A 16078-nucleotide genomic window follows, 5' to 3' on the forward strand; every position below is an offset into this window, starting at 1 on the left:
TCTCTACCATGAAGGCTTGAGCTGAGGGGGCTCTGGCTCATGAGTCTCTATCTTGTTCATGTCTCCTTTAGAAGCTGTTCTTTGGCTGGTCCCCATTGCTCCTGCTCTGGGTTCTGTCTTGAGACTTCATGGCTTTGACTAGAAGCTCTGTGACTGTTCCACCCCCTATCCCTTCTCTGCTCCCCTCTAATGGAGCTTTTCCAAGTTGCCTCCTAGCATATTCAAACACCTATGGGCTGTCCCTACAGGGGTCTCCTAGGTGCCCCGAATACGAGTTGGTCTTGGTGGACTTGACCATCTCCCCTAAACTAGCTACACCTCCAAATTCCTCATCCTTCTCTGATACCATTTGGAGGGGAGCATAAAATAACACTTTCTCAGCTTCCAGATAACCTTGCACAGATGGTTCTGTTGTAGTCTCTGGGATTTAAGCAGCTATCCTGAAGTTCATAGTGAGAAGGGGCTGAGGGTAAGCAGGTGTTCGTGTTGGGTTACAAATCTGGCAATACTACCACTAACATGACTTCTAAGTGCAGTGGCAGCTCCTAATGGGTCCTCCACCCTTCCATCAACATGTCTGAAATCTGTCTCCCTGGCTGAGGCCCTTGGGAATGGGATCAGCAGTAAGTTGAGGAAAAGGAGGCCCATATATGAACACAAGCCCGTGGTGACTTGTATCAGATGAACCATCTTGGCAAATGATACTCTCGTGATCCTGATCTGCAAGGCTGGCAATCCTTGACCTGCTAGCTTTTTGGCTAGAACACGTACTACTAAAAGCTCGGTGCCCACAAAAGCACCTAAAGACTGAAAACCTAAACTGGATTAGAATTCGGGGTTTCTTGTGCTGGGAAAGAATGACCTTGGCATCTATAGCTATGAAGCTTCCCACGTACAGAATGGCTGCCAGCAGTGCCCCTTCTCCAGTGGTACCCAGAAGTTCTGTGATGGATTTCCCTTGAATGCTGATGTCACTACTGAGACTTCGAATTGTCCTCATTCCTACAAAAAGTTCCCAATGTTTCTAACTTCAAGTGACTATCAGGTGACCAATGGCTAATGCTGCTAGTAAAAATAGGTAGTTTCTGTAGAACTGTTGCTACATTGCTTTAGAAAAAGATGTGCTCTCTTCCAGCCATGAGTGTTAGGTTGATTTTCAATGTCTGGATGACTTAGTCTGCCATGCTTTTATGTACCCAGTACATACAAAGGCTGGGGATAGCTTGGTGGCCACCTGCCACGAGACTGGGAACTCCTCAAGGAGGAAGTGGACCTGGAGCACATAAGGGCAGAGCCTTTCTGGGTCTCACCCAGTTGAATGGATTGTGCGGAGCTGATCTGGCACGACTCTTGATCAAAACTACAGATGTTGGCAGTAGTCTGTATGACCAGACATCAAGGCAATTCTGGCTCAGGACCCTTGTCTAACACTCGCTCTAGAAAGCCCTCTACTGAAGTGACCAATAAAAGTTGAATAAGACTTGTTTAGAAAATGCTGTGAGGCCAGTCCTGTTAAAGTCTCATAGGTCCTTCCAGATGCCCAGTTCTGTGAATATAGTCTGGGGCCAGACTAGGTCTCTTCCCCCCCCCCCCCCCAACCCTCCTTTTGTTTTAAACCTTAAGAGCAGTTTTTAAGCTCACAAAAGATGAGCAGGAACTAGAGGGACTTCTCATATCTGCTTCCTGCCTCACATATGCATAGCCTCCCTCACTGAATATCTGCCACCAGATGGTACACTTGTCAGTGAACCTACACTGACCCATCATCTCACACAAAGCTTAGTTGATCTTGGGCTTATTCTTTGTGTACACTTCAATAGACTTGTACAAATGTGTGGCCCATATCCACCATCACTGTATCATATGGAAAATTTTCCTGCCCTAAGAAAACTCTGGATGAAATGGTTTGTGCAAAGCAAACCTAATACACTATGGACTTGATTGAAGATACTCCTCTGAGTTCATTAGTGTGTGACCAGACTTTGGTCCATATAGACCTGCCACAGGCCTCCATACTGTTATCCATGGGACGAGAAGAAGCTCAAAGGCTTAAAGTGCATAAGGCAGGTGGTAAGGAAGTGTCTGCCAAAGACCAAACTGATCTTTGGGGTCTGTGCTAGAGGAAGGAGGTGAAATGTAAGCACAGAGCTGAACAGAATGGTGGACAGGACCTAGGTCTTGCATGGACTGGGAGCAAGGGTGAGTGCAATCTGCTGACTGTAACAGGGACAAGCAGTGTGGGTAGCATATTTCCATCTTCAGAGCTCCAGCAGACCTTGAGGATGGAACAAGTTGAAGTCCCCTCCTGCAGGGCCTACTAATTACCAGACCCCCCTGAGAAAGCAGGCTCACCAGGTCTGATGAGACGGGTAGAACACATTACTGTCCTTCCTCAGGGCAGTGTGGGTGCCGAAGCAAACAAAAACAAGGTCCCATCAATGTGACTGGCCAGCTATGTGGTCACATAAGATGTCTTTTCTTTCAAGTAGAAATAACTTAAGCTCACAACAGTTCCAAAGAACACTACTAAGTTTCAGCAAACAAGTAGCCAGAGAATAAACCACTGTTCCCAGGAGACTGGTCAAGGCTTCCTTCAAGCTGATGAAACAAATGTGTGGTGCTAAGGAGTCCAATGTGAAATATAGCAGCTCTGGAAGCCTTAGGAATTTGACTGCACTTGCTTGAGGCCAGCCTAGCCAAGGGTGCTTCCATAGTGACTAGCAGGTGCACAGGGAAATCTGGGTCTCCAACCATGTTCTCTAGGACCCCATCACAAGGACTCCAAATGCTGGAATTGAGCAGAAACAGTGAGAGGCAGACTTGTAAAGTTTGGACTGTCTGAATTTGCCGGTATGACCTTCTGTCCTTTTCAATGTTCCCCCCAGTTCTAATCTATTCCATTCGTGAAATGTTACAGTGAATGTATGTGTGAAAACCAGGGCCCGGAAGGATGAAGTACATTACCAACAAACGAGACGTCTTCCTTGTGCCTCCTCTGATCATTCTCAAGGGCAAAGCTCATCAACGGTGATAGAAGTGGAAAAACAAGTAGTCTTGAACTTCACATACTAGGATTCCATTTCTATATGCTCGTTTTCCACGCTTGTCTGAGACTTATGCATGCTGTATGTAGCTGTAGCTGCTTTCTACTGTACACGATTTCCTTATAGGAATATACTCTGCCTTATCCACTGTGTCATACACAGGTGGCACCATTAATTTTTAGCCATCCCCAAGCTGTCATGTTGGATCTAGAACTGGTACACATACATACCAGTCCTAGGCTGGGTCCTAGGCTTTATGTGCTTGGTTTGGGGATGGGGATTGGGTCGGCGGCGGGGGGGGGGGGGGCACACCAGAACAGTCTTCCAGAAGGTAACTGATTTTACACCGTTGCTAGAGCAACTGGAATGCTCCTATATGTACTTGCTAGGGCTTATAGAATTCCTTCCTTGCTGGTGACTCGGCAGTGGTATTTGTAGTATCTTTAACTGCTGAGGTTGTGTCCTAGTTACTTAAATCTCCTGCTTGGGTATCTAGAATATGCAAGGTGTCTTCAACGTGACCCACAACACCTCGTGACGATGATGGGAAGAACTTCCAAGTCCCGTGGGCCCTTCACTAGCATGTGCATGTATAGTCTCTGAAAGCTCCAGGGACCAACTAGGGCCCTGGGACTTCTGGGGTAGTTGAGCGTACTTAGGACACTAGTGTTTAACTGAACTAGCTATAGTGAATCGACTGGGGGGCGGGTCTCTGGTTCCTTTCAAGATCAAATATACCTGGAGTGCTGCTTATGTAAATCTCCTGCTAAGAAATAAGTAGGGGGTTCCAAGATACTCAAAGGAAAACCAGGCCACCCCTCCTTCCCAGGTCTTCTGAAGATGGAGGTGAATGTCAAGGGCATAAGTCATTGTAACCCTGTTACTCCTGGCTAATGACTGTCACTGCTTCAATATAGAACAAGGCAAGGGCAAGCATTCTTCCATAGTCTGAAATAAGGGTGTTCAGAGACTGAAAGAAAACTCCCTGGTGATGTCTTAACCTAGACTGGAAAATGAGATTGCTATGTGACCTCTTACTGCTGAAGGAATCTGAACAGAAGGAATCATGCCTTCTATCTCCTGAGCAGGACTCTGCTCCCCAGAGTGTAACACATGGGCAGGGAAAATACGTTAGTGGCTCTCTGGATACCTGGAGCTACATGTAGTTTAAGAAAACCATGGTAGAGCACTGCAGAAGTCCACTTCTTCCACAGCCTCCTACGGAGCTTAAGGCAGCTCAGGCCTTGGATGGCCCTGGGAAACGGGCTGAAAACGTGCAAGGAAAGCTATAGCTAATAGACTTCACACTGGGTTTATTTTCCTCTAGGACTCTGGCTCCTAGGCCTATGGCTGGTTCAAAGAGTCTCTTAAGACTGGTGCTGGGGCGCCTGGGTGGCGCAGTCGGTTAAGCGTCCGACTTCAGCCAGGTCACGATCTCGCGGTCCGTGAGTTCGAGCCCCGCGTCAGGCTCTGGGCTGATGGCTCGGAGCCTGGAGCCTGTTTCCGATTCTGTGTCCCTCTCTCTCTCTCTGCCCCTCCCCCGTTCATGCTCTGTCTCTCTCTGTCCCAAAAATAAATAAAAAACATTGAAAAAAAAAAATAAAAAAAAAAGACTGGTGCCTACTCAGGAGTTGCCCAATAGACCATCCCTAGAAGAGCCTTACTTCTCAAGGCTGAGCAATTAGCTTCTCTGAACAGCAACTCCACACCTATTTGGTTGATGGTGTTGGAGCTCTAGGAAGCCTGGTGAGACAGGACCTCTTCCCAATTCCTCTAGGAAACTGGCTTCCACCTACACAAACAGGTTTCCGTGTGGTTCTTGGGTCTCAACCCAGCTCCGTGCACTAACGGCCACATCTAGGTGGGTGACTTGTTGCTGTACCAGCAAAATGTGTGCGTTAAACCAGCAAAGCTAAGTCCACCAGTGTCTCCCATTGACTTTTCTGGCTTGTATTTTCTCCACTTGAATAGCAAGTGCATGATTGGTGGAAACCTAACCCATTAGTATCCTACAGAACAGAACATTAAGTGAAAACAACGTGGCCTATAGCCTTTGGATGCTAACTTATTCAAATACAGAGTACTTCCAATGCATTGTGGTGATTTTAAAGAACAAGTGTGCCTCTGCCAGCGAGGAGACCATGCCCTAGTCGGTGAGGAAGACCATGTAGTCAAAGAGGTATAGAGTGTAAAGTTTCAAGGCAGAGATCATGCAAGGCCTTAAGGACTCCAAAGACTTTGCCCCCTACTTAAAACTCAACAGTACATTTCCATTTTACTCAAAGCAAAAATGAGGGCTTACTTTTAAGGCTTTCACTCGCTCTTTGTAGAGAACAGGTGGTAGGGAGGACAAAACCAATTAAGAGTATCCTGTAGAAATCAAAACACGGAGTCATGATTCAGTCCAGAGGGGTGCATGGGAATAGAGAATGGACTGAAACTAGAATGTTTTGAAGGAAAAATAGACAACTGCTTTGATACTCAAGTTAGGGAGACCACTATGAGGAGAAAGTCAGAAGTTGGGCAAAAGTTTGAGATCTATAAAAGCAAATAGTTGTTAAAAGCAAACTGTATGAGGTTTATACTCTCCCCATATTCTCTATGCAGAGCGTAGTGAAGGAGTTATGTTTTTGTTTTTGTTTTCCTTCCATGTCAGGTAAATGGAGGAAGGACGAGCCAACAGTGTTTGCAAGCAAGTCGTTATGGGGGATGGGTCTCCCAAACTCCGTTCAGAAAGGTTTACTGGCAATGGACACTGGCTGTCAAATGATAGGACCTGCAATGATATCAGAGTAAAATAGTGTCAAAACTTGAAGGTAGTCCCTTTTAAAATTCAAGATGGCGTCTACAGGCAGCTGTGGGTACTGACAGACTCTAGGTGGAGTAGAAAAGCATCTTCTTAGATGGGATCTCAAAACCAGGAGACCAACGGCTCTGGATCCTCTAAATGTATGTTGAAGTAGCCATGGGTGACCTGCGGTGCTGAGGACAGAGGGGAGGGCAAGAGGCAAGGACAGTCAGTGAAGGGAGTGGGGGTGTCCCTACGGGATCAGAAGATACTTGGAATAACTCGGAAAAACAAGGTGGAAAATGATGCTTGGGCTCTAGAGCTGAGGAGTTTGAGGGAGAAGTGAGGAATGTTCTGGAGTTGCTAAGAAAACTTGCACCCATCTCTAAGCCCAGTAACTTCAGGGATGTAAGAAGTCCTAAGCAGAGGTGGTACACTCAAAGGGGCAGCCATGTTTGTTTCCCCAAAATAACGTCCAGAGGAATTTGGGGATCTAAACTCTGCTAGAAGAATACCAGAAATCCCCAACCCCCCCCCAATCAAATGTTTTGGGGCATCGGGGGGCCTGGGTGGCTCAGTTGGATACGTGTCTCTTGATTTCAGCTTAGACCATGCTTTCCTGGTTCATAAGATTGAACCTCTCATCGGGCCCTGCAGAGCCTGCTTGGAATTGTCTCCCTCTCTGCTCTTCCCTCACTCCTTCAAAATAAACATTTATAAAAAAAAAAAAATGCCCCAGGGCATCATACTAGGAATGATGAGTCCAGACAAATAGTAAAGACGGGATATATGAACCTCTTCAGACTCTATCTTCTTGACCACAACTTCAAAACGGTCTCCTCTTGTGCCTCTTCTGTCTTCTGACTCTCTTGAGCCTGATCTAGAGCCTGCAGTTCTAAATCCCTTCTCCCTACAAGCACATTCTCATTCATTGTAAAGAATCTGACTCCAGTTACCTGACTCTATTTTAAAAATACACAATTGACGTGAAAACGGACTTCCCCAATGGGCATCCCTAAATTCTCCTCCCTGGAAATCACTGTACATCTCCTCTAGAAATGAGGGTCTGTTCTTCATCCCTAACGGAGTTGGTCTGTACCGTGCTCATAGGGTTTCTCCTTTCCCCCTCTTCTGCTAGGTGATCTTGTCCTAGAACACCAGCACTGACCTCCTTAACTCTGAAAAGAGGGACTCCCAGGGAACCAAGGAAATGGATGTGTCATCAGGGAGAAAATCTCCACAAATGCCCAGTGTTTCCTGTTAGAATCAAATATAACCAGACACCAAAGCTTAAGGAGCTGGAGCTAGGAATCCTTTCACTTGGGATTGGCTGATTCCCCCACCTTCTGGACCTGTGGTGTGGGCTTTGACCCTCATGTATATTCTGTCTTCACTAGGAGAGGACTCTGATAGAATCCTGTAGATGTAGTAGCATCCTACCTAGGGAAGTCCTGTGTTCCTGCAAGAATCCTTGGTTTTCTTGGCAAGGTCAAAAGGATCGTGCCTTTTTAGCACTATGTTGTCTTTAATTGGCTAACCTGAGGAGTACCTTCGAATTTCTGAGATAGCAGGGTCTTAGGGAAGTAAGGTATGTAGTTTTCTTAGCTTTATCCAGGTACATCTTACATGAAATACAAAGTATGCTTTGAGTTTGGACACCTGCATAGACCCATAATACCATCACCCTGATCAAGGCAAGAGTATTTCTAGAAGTGTACACACACCAGGCACTATTGACTGGATCCTAGAGGGAACCAAGGGAAAGTTATGCAGAGAACATGGTCTAGGGTGATCAGTGATGCTGGCAAGAAGGCGTTAGGGAGGCTGAGCCAACGAGAAAGGGAAAACTCTTGAAAGGGGCATGTCCAAGGAGGAAGCCTGTGGCCCTGGTATGGGGTGGTAGAAGCTGGTGGATAGGGCACAATCCCCATATATCCTCACGAGAGGCCCAAAGAAACTTGGAAATGTTGAGGGTAAGATAATTCATGTCCACACTCTAAGTGTGGTAAAGATGGCCTTCTGGTGAGGACAACAGGCCGCTTCCTCTAGGGTTACAGCTGGCTGGACTCCACTCCTAGGGCACTGGCACCACCACTGGTGTCAGGTGAAACAGGATTCTTGGTGGTCCTCTGGATGAACACCCAACGCTGCTGGGATTCCTGGCCACACAAGGCCAAGTTTGTCTTCTGAAGACTGCATCTGGCCTAGATCAAAAGACCCAATCCCCGAAACATCCCTCTACCAGCCCCTCCCTTAAGTTTAAGGGACCCTAACAGGTCTCAGCAGGTGGTGGACCCCCAGCACAATATGGAGGATGAAGTCTAGCATTAAGCTCTCCAAACTCTTTCCAACCAGGCTGAGGTGTTGAGAGTCTTGATGGTCCTGTGTGAACTAAAGAAAGCTATTGTTACCCCTGTGATCAAAGTTCAAACTGGGACCAGAGATGGACCAGTCAGGAATAATCCTCAGACTCCAGCCAATAACCTGGTAAAGCTTGTCTTCCAGACCTGGAAATGGCTTGGTCTTAAATCTTTGTGTTGTACTGGCATTCTGCTGTGAAGAATCTTGTGATTGCTTATGTGTCAGATGACCTCCAGCTTATGACCATTTGGCCACTGGAAAGTTCTAGGCACTTAGTGACCCCTCTCTAGGCATTTATTGCTACCAGGACCCAGGCACAAGAGAAGAGTTGACTTTCAAACTAGTGGGACTGGACGTGTTGCTTCTCCAGGAATCTGTTGTGGTCATCCAGCTGGGGCTTTTCAGTGGCTCCACAATGTAACTCTCTGCCATTGATCCTTCCTGTGTTAAGTCCCTTGAGATGTAAAGACTACGTGGCCTGGCAGCTCCTATCCTGGCCTGGGTGAAGCACAGCCTCATTGCTGTGTGTGTCCAGCTCTGAAATAGCTATAAGGGTAAACTGTTCCATGGATCCAAGCAGCATCCTCAAATGTGCAGCCTTCCAATTCTAAAGGTGCCCATGAGGCAATGCCTCTTCATGTTAGCACAAAGACCGTAACTTGCCCTCCTCTTGAAGTCATCCTGACAAGTTCCAGATCTCTGAACACCGCAATGACCCTGAGTCCTGCCTTTCCCTAGAGAATCCTATGTGCTTTAAGCAACCCTAGATTTTATCCCCCCTAACCCCAAGAAGCAGGGTCCCCCAGCTTCACATGGACAAAGTGGAGCTCTGATCTGCTTAGCCAGGTGACCTCTTACTAGCCAGAGGCACTAGCTCCATGAACTGGATTTGCTTGGGAAAGCCATTGCCTAGAGTTGGGTTAATGGTCAGGGTCCGTTCTGGGCCTCCCTTGCTTTGACAGGACCTCCAAGGACATGGCTATTCTGCCTGACACTGTTCTGGGCCCTCTCCTTTGGAGTAGATGAGGGGAACAGTGTTATACTAAGTGCTATACTCGTCATTGGGGCTGTAACCAAGACCGTGACTGGATGCCAGTGCTCAAGGTAGATGTTCTGCCCAATGAGATCTCTCCTTGACTAGATGGTCAGCCTTAACTCTCCTGAAGGGACTTTCCTAGTTTATCCTGGGATACTTCCATGTGTAAATCACATAGAACCTAGAAGCTAGAGGCTGACCCAGGTTCCTGCATGTTGCTGGAGTAGGGGCACCTCAATGATGTCAAAGTGGGTCCTGTTTCCAGACTCCTTGGTTCTGTTGACCCAATCTGAAAAGAGAAAATAGATTATTTCTACTGACCTACAAGTTCATGAATTCCTTCCTCTGTCCTCCATTCTACTAGAGTCCATCCAGTGAATTTTAATTTTTATTGTTCTAGAACAGAAATATAGGTCCATCTTCTAACAATCTTATAATTCTAATCTGTGTTCTCAGTGTTCCTCTTGTCAGCCTTTCCCTTCAAGCTGAAGTTTTCCTGGTCCTCAGGAGTAATTTTGGGCTGTACTCCGAGAAATCAGGCTTATAAAACGCAAGCCTATTCTCCCATTTGAGCAGGTAGTCAACCTGTCTGTTCAGAACGCACATCCCTTTCATGAGCTGTGGATCAAATGTCAATTCAGCTAATGAAGCTCCTGCAGAGCTATTCTAGTCAATCCCACCTGTGTTGCCCAGATGACAAGACTCTCCCAGGCATCCCCTCTGCACCAGCTGGTGCAGGGGGAGGTGGGCTGCTGCCCACAGGCTCTGGGAGAGGGGCACCTCTTTCTCACTGCAGGGAGTAGAAAAGCAACTTCCTCTCATGAACTCTGCTATAGTAATGCTCATTACAGTTGGGAAAAGGCTTGATTTTTTTTTTTTTTTTCCTCCAAGAACTGGCAGGTGTGATTAAAGCATTCTTGTCATGTTGGGTGCCCTTTTTCCAGGCTTCTGGCTGGAGAGAATAGCTGATGATCCTTGGTTATTTCTTGTCTGTGCCTGTTGGCATTTCCTGGCTGCAGCACTCCCCAGTGTCCAGGCAAGGGCATCTAGGAGCTCAGACAACAACCCAGGAAACTCTCGGCTGGGTGGTTGTTGGCATCCCAAGGTCTCCAGCCAGTATGCCTTCTCTACTTCCAGCATCTTCTGGTCAGTGGCTTACTCGGGGAGCTGGCCATTTTTAGGCAAAACTGTGAACTCCAGCTTCTGATTGCAGGGAATGGACTCCTCAAGACCATGAAAGAACACCAGTTTGTACTTCCCCAACTACTATACTCCAGTATTGCTTAGCAGCCAAATAAATGCTTCTGTTTGCTTATCTTCATCCTTTGACTTCTGGACCTTATGCCTATCTTCTGACGCTTAAACAAAACACACCCAGGATCGCTTTGTTTCTCTCAGACTCTGACTACTGCTGGGAATATAACGACATGTTTTAATCCCCTCTTATTCACCCATGGATGAACAAGTGAACTTCCCATTCTGTAGGGAAACAATTAGGCAGACTAGGTCAAAGTTTGTCCTACATACAGCCTAGGTGAGGAGGACACCTGCCACATGGGAACAGAATCAGGGGCTGCATGAGGCAGGCTCTGTAATGACCAAAAGATGGGTGTCCCCTGGTTTCCATGGAGGATGTTGTTGGCTTGTCTGAATAATACCATGGTCTGGCAGGGAACTGAAACCTACCACTCGGGGATAAGCAGGGGTTGTGCCTGGTCCCTTAAGGGTTGTTTGGCTGGACCCCTTCTCCAAGGAGGCAGAGTCCAGTAGGGAAACTTGTGGTAAGGCCCTCCTGGCTTCCCCAGAAAACAAGGCAGCACCTAATCCTGAGCCTCCATCTCCGGCCTTAACACCGGAGGAACCATCATCTTTATCCTTCTGCAGCAATGTGATAGCTCCTCCTTCAAACACCTCAGAAAGCAAACTTCCTTCTATGGATTCCTTCTTCTAGTCCTTCAGTTACCCTCACGTTAACACCATCTCCAATTCTACAACCTATTACCACATTCGGGACTGCTGCTGAGTTTATTCCAACCCTATCAGCTAAGCCCAGCTCATCAGGAATATATGCTAGTAGTGGGTAAGGTTTGAAGGAGCCAGACGATTGCAGACGGAGTTCTTGCCTTGCAAGAGTGGCATAATCTAAAGACCCTGCCTACCTGGTGGGTCAAGATGTAGGCTAAGTCTGTGATAAATGATACTTGCACTCCCAATACATGGGTGTCCAACTTGGGTACTGCTATGCGGATACCAGGCTTCTATCTGCTTGCCTCCCACCCCAAGTACTAACCCTTTGTATTGGAGCTGAGACAATACACTTAAAACCACCTCCCCTCCAGTAGACATCCTTCCCTAATAGACCTCCAGAAACCTCTAAAATGAGGCAAGCAGGGGCTACTCAGGAGAACTTCCAAGAGCAAGGTTTCCCTCCTGTTCCATCCTGTGCAAGCTTGAATTCCCATGGTAAGATTAATACAGATGGAAAGTGGCCAGTAATTTCTGTCACCCCGGTGGTAGAGGCTCTTTTTAGAGGCCCAAAAAACCTAAATTCACTAGCCATAGTTGTGGTGCATAATTTCATTGTACTTGATTCTTAGCTGGGCAAGAAGGAACTGGAGGCTAGCACAAACACCCTTCTTGCTGGAACTACATAGACATGGTCAAGAACAAGTCTGTCAGTTAAAAGAAAAACCATCTGGTTCTCCATAACCGACCCAGTTGGACTTTTGGATGTGTTTTCAACATGAGCAGCACTTAGTAACCTAGTCTCTAGCTACCAGGCCTGATCATAAGAACTAATAAGCCTTCTGTTTCCAGTAATTTGCTATTACAGTTGGATTATGAATCCTACCCAGAGTCCTTAAAGCAACTGTACATCTGTTAAGTCAGATGTTTCTATATCTTAGACTAAAGTCCCTCCTACTCCTTTAATTGCCTGACTACAGACTGCATTCCCAGGAAAACTTTCTAATTGGAATTGCTGCAATGGCTAGGATCTGGATGGTCTTCCTTCTCCTGCCCTTGGCCAAAGAAGGTCAACAAGAGGGAGAGGGAAAGAATCCTGATCGTTGTAGTTGTGCTACCTGTTGAAAGCTAGTAGTTTTACAGAATAACAAGATTAAACCTGTCACTTCACAACAATGATAAAATGAGGCATTAATAAGACCCATCTGTAGTTGGCCACACACCCACAAAAAACAGGCGCAAAATGCCAATGACTAGCAATCCTTAACAAGCATGGTTTTTCTCTGAATCTTGTATTTCTGTCCTAGTTCACTGTTGTGCTCTCCATAAGATGTTGAGAAATGGTCTGAGGAGGATGGATTTTTATTAGGCCTAGAACCTGGGTAAAGAAAAGGAGGAAGGACTAGGTAGGTAAACAGAACTTGGGCTCAAGTCCAACAAAGCCTTGGATCAAACTGGCCAGGACTTCTGTACTCTCACCTGTTGGTCACTGGGTGTTACCACTAAGAAGGGGATGACTTGTGGGGAAAGTGGCCCAAATATGGCAGACCTTGAAGGAGCTGGCAGCTGGAAGTAGCTGGGTAGCCTCCCTCACCACAGGTGGGCAGCAAGACCCTACTTAGGAAGGGACCTCTATATTCACGATGATACTTGAGCTCATGGAGCTGACCAGTCTCTGCACTAGCTAGAGAACAGCTTCTTAGACTAGTAAATCCTAAGATCAACTCCATCTTTCTCAGTCTTAAATACCTGGCTTTAGGAAGAGACTTCCATTTGGTGTGGTCTTAGTTTATGGTTTCAAGATGAAACTCCTACAAGAGGACTTGAGCAAACTAGTAAAATGGGCATGCTGAAGTAGGGTGATGTGCCAAGACCAGAGAAGGTACAGGATGCAGGTCTTTGGCTAGACTGCAGTTCCCCAAGGGATGGCCGAGACTTGGAGTAATAGCTCCTGTTAGATTATAAGGTTAAGGGACTTAGAGGTATTGGTGAAGGACGATGAATCCACTGGTAGAAGGATCTTGACAAAAAGGCAAGTGAAAGTCAGAAGCTGTGTGAAATGATAAATGATCCAGGAAAAAAACAAATTCTACTCTTGCTCTCCAGTACCCTGATCTGTATGGGAGACAGAAGGTGGAGGAGAGCAGACTTGACATTTCTGTGGCCAGTGATGACTTTATGAGCAGGGTATGGGCTACTGGTGCAGGCATTTACCAAAATGGATTAAACAGCACACTTAAGATCTGTGCATCTCTGCATATGTGGCTTTTATTTCAAAGGGGAAAAGCTGGAAACCACTATTGAACTGGAATACGCATATTAATCTGATGTACTTAAGGCAAAGGCAGCTGATACCTGTAACTCTGAAATACATCAAAAGTTAGATACACAACAAATATCAAAATGTTAACCGTAATAACTAAGTAGAGGGGCACTATAGAATCTCATCTCTTCTGTACATCCAAGTTCTTAATACTAAAAGGGGTAAAAACAAAAAATCCTGAAAGTCCAAAGCTGGTGGCCTAATCCCTTCTGCATTAGCATGTCTTCACGTGCAGAAAAACAAGATCTTGCAGGACCTCCCATGGTTCCTCTTTTCCAATGGACTATATTAACCCAGACGTACTACACTGTTGCTGGAAATAGAAGAAAGCCATAATCCTCCATCACCATAAGACCTTCTAGATAAAATGAAAATAGGCAATTAATTGGCAAGTACTTTATAGACCTTGTGTCTTAACTGTCACCACAGACCTAGAGGGAGTACTCTGAAACAGCACCTTCCTCACGTGGACACTTAAGCCTTAAATTACTCTAAAGACTTCAACTAAAAATCCATCTGTAGGATTCAATTACTGGATAAACCTGGAGTTAGGTGCAATTTTGTCTTGGTAACAGATCCTTTATTTCTAAGTTATAAAGAATTTGCTCAGAACCTCTCAATTGATCACCATACTCCTTTAAATTCAAATAAAATTCCAAATTAGCATAACAAGTAGAAAAACATCCTAGGTTCATTAGGGTCAGGATATGGAAAGTTCCCGTACTTTTATGTTGGTCTAGCTTACCACTTTTCTGTAAACATCTCAGACGTGATCATGCTAATAACCTGTAGCAAAAAGGAAAACTTGGTCAGTGCTAAACAGAAAAACTGACGTGCATACCTTGCAGTAGAAATCAGTATTGCACATGACCATGAACTGAAACTAAATCGCCAAAACAAAAAAGATGCAGAACACTGATAAGTACAAACTTGGAAGTGAAAGACCAGCGGGGGTGTAGCCAGGCGTGGCTTTGGGCACAAGGAGCCAAGGCAAGGGTTCCGCTAACCTGGCTGAAGTGTCCTCTCTGCCACCATGATTCTACCAAACTTTTTAAACTTAAATGGGACACCTGGGTCTGTGGGCTTTTCTCCATTCTGATTAGTGTTGAAAGAAACCAGCTCACCTATGAAAGTAGAGCCTTCTGTGTGTAGTTTTAGCTAAACTTCTAGGGACTGGTTTCTTTATAATGAGAAACTTCTGAGAGGCCTCAAGTATGAGAAAACCATAGAGTTGGTGAAGGAGGCACATGTTGGGTGCTGATTTCCAAGTTCATGTTCAGTCCTAATTGAATGATTCTGCTAGGGCTTCTGAAATAACAGCACATTCTGAATGCTGCACATTCTCCATATTCCTGCTAAGGTTTGGGGCTGTAAAACCTAAGGGGCATTCTGTGGTTCTAGGATAAACGGTGGAAGCTAAATACTCGACCTACCCAAAAGCCTGGTTTCTTGGTCTTGGGCTAGGGTTGAAGAGGCCCCAACACAGCCAGGATTAGCCTAAACCTGGATGCTACTTGCAGAAAGACAGGAGGGAGAGGGAATATGTGAATGGCTAGTCTGGCTGCAGGAATCCAATTCCTGAGCCTCCTAGACCCTCTATGTCCACATGACACACTAACTGGGCACCTCTGCCTATAGTTACCAAAAGCCAAGTTCCTCAGCTTGATAAGAAAGCCAGTCATAGGTCATGGAGCACCAAGCTTTGTAAAAACTAGGCTCTTCTGGAAGGTTGCTTCTCCCCTGGTGGAGTAGGCTCCATGATTCTTAATTCTTGCTCCTGGGAATCTTCTGGCCTGACGTGCAGCTGAGCTCAGAAGCCAGTATCTCCTGGGTGTTGCAGCAGGCCCTTCTGGAGCGTGGTGCTGATTTCTACCCCCTGCCTGGGCTCTGCAGGTGGGACAGTCTTGGCTTCCTTAGTTCCTTGGCTGTGAAGGCCTTACCATGCATACCACTCTTCTGATGAGAGTGATCAGATTTCTACGGTGCAGTCCAGGGGAACCAGACTAAAAAAATCAGCTAACGTGTGCCTACACGAGCCAGGAAAGTACACATAGGACCAGATCCTGAAGATGCTTGATCAAAGGACTTGAATTCACATGGGATGAGGGAGTTCATCAACTTGGAGCCACTTTCTTTGAATATACTCCAAGACCTCATGGGACAGTAGAAACTCACTGGGCAGAATTTGCTCAACACAGATCTCCTTGAGCTTCTAAGTGAAATACTTGTTATCCTGGCAACAGGAAAAGGGACCAAGGGGGTCCAGTGAAGTAGGCATGTTGGGGGAGCATATATTATGACCCTGGGAACTGAATGGAAGATCATACCCATGTGAAGGCCTAGAGGTGAAGGCCATCAAGAACCCACTGGTGAGAGGGACATAGCAACCCCAAGTACAATGATGGGTTCCTGCAAGATTGGGCTGTGGGCAGGAGAGGGGTTCATGGAATCTGGCTCACTCATTAACAATAGAGATTATTCCACACACCTATACTGACCCAAGCAATAGAAGTCCAAAAACACTTAACTGTTGTAGCCAAGAAACCATGACTTTCAAAGAA

Source organism: Panthera tigris, chromosome F2, assembly GCF_018350195.1.
Source record: "Panthera tigris isolate Pti1 chromosome F2, P.tigris_Pti1_mat1.1, whole genome shotgun sequence".
Lineage (NCBI taxonomy): Eukaryota > Metazoa > Chordata > Mammalia > Carnivora > Felidae > Panthera > Panthera tigris.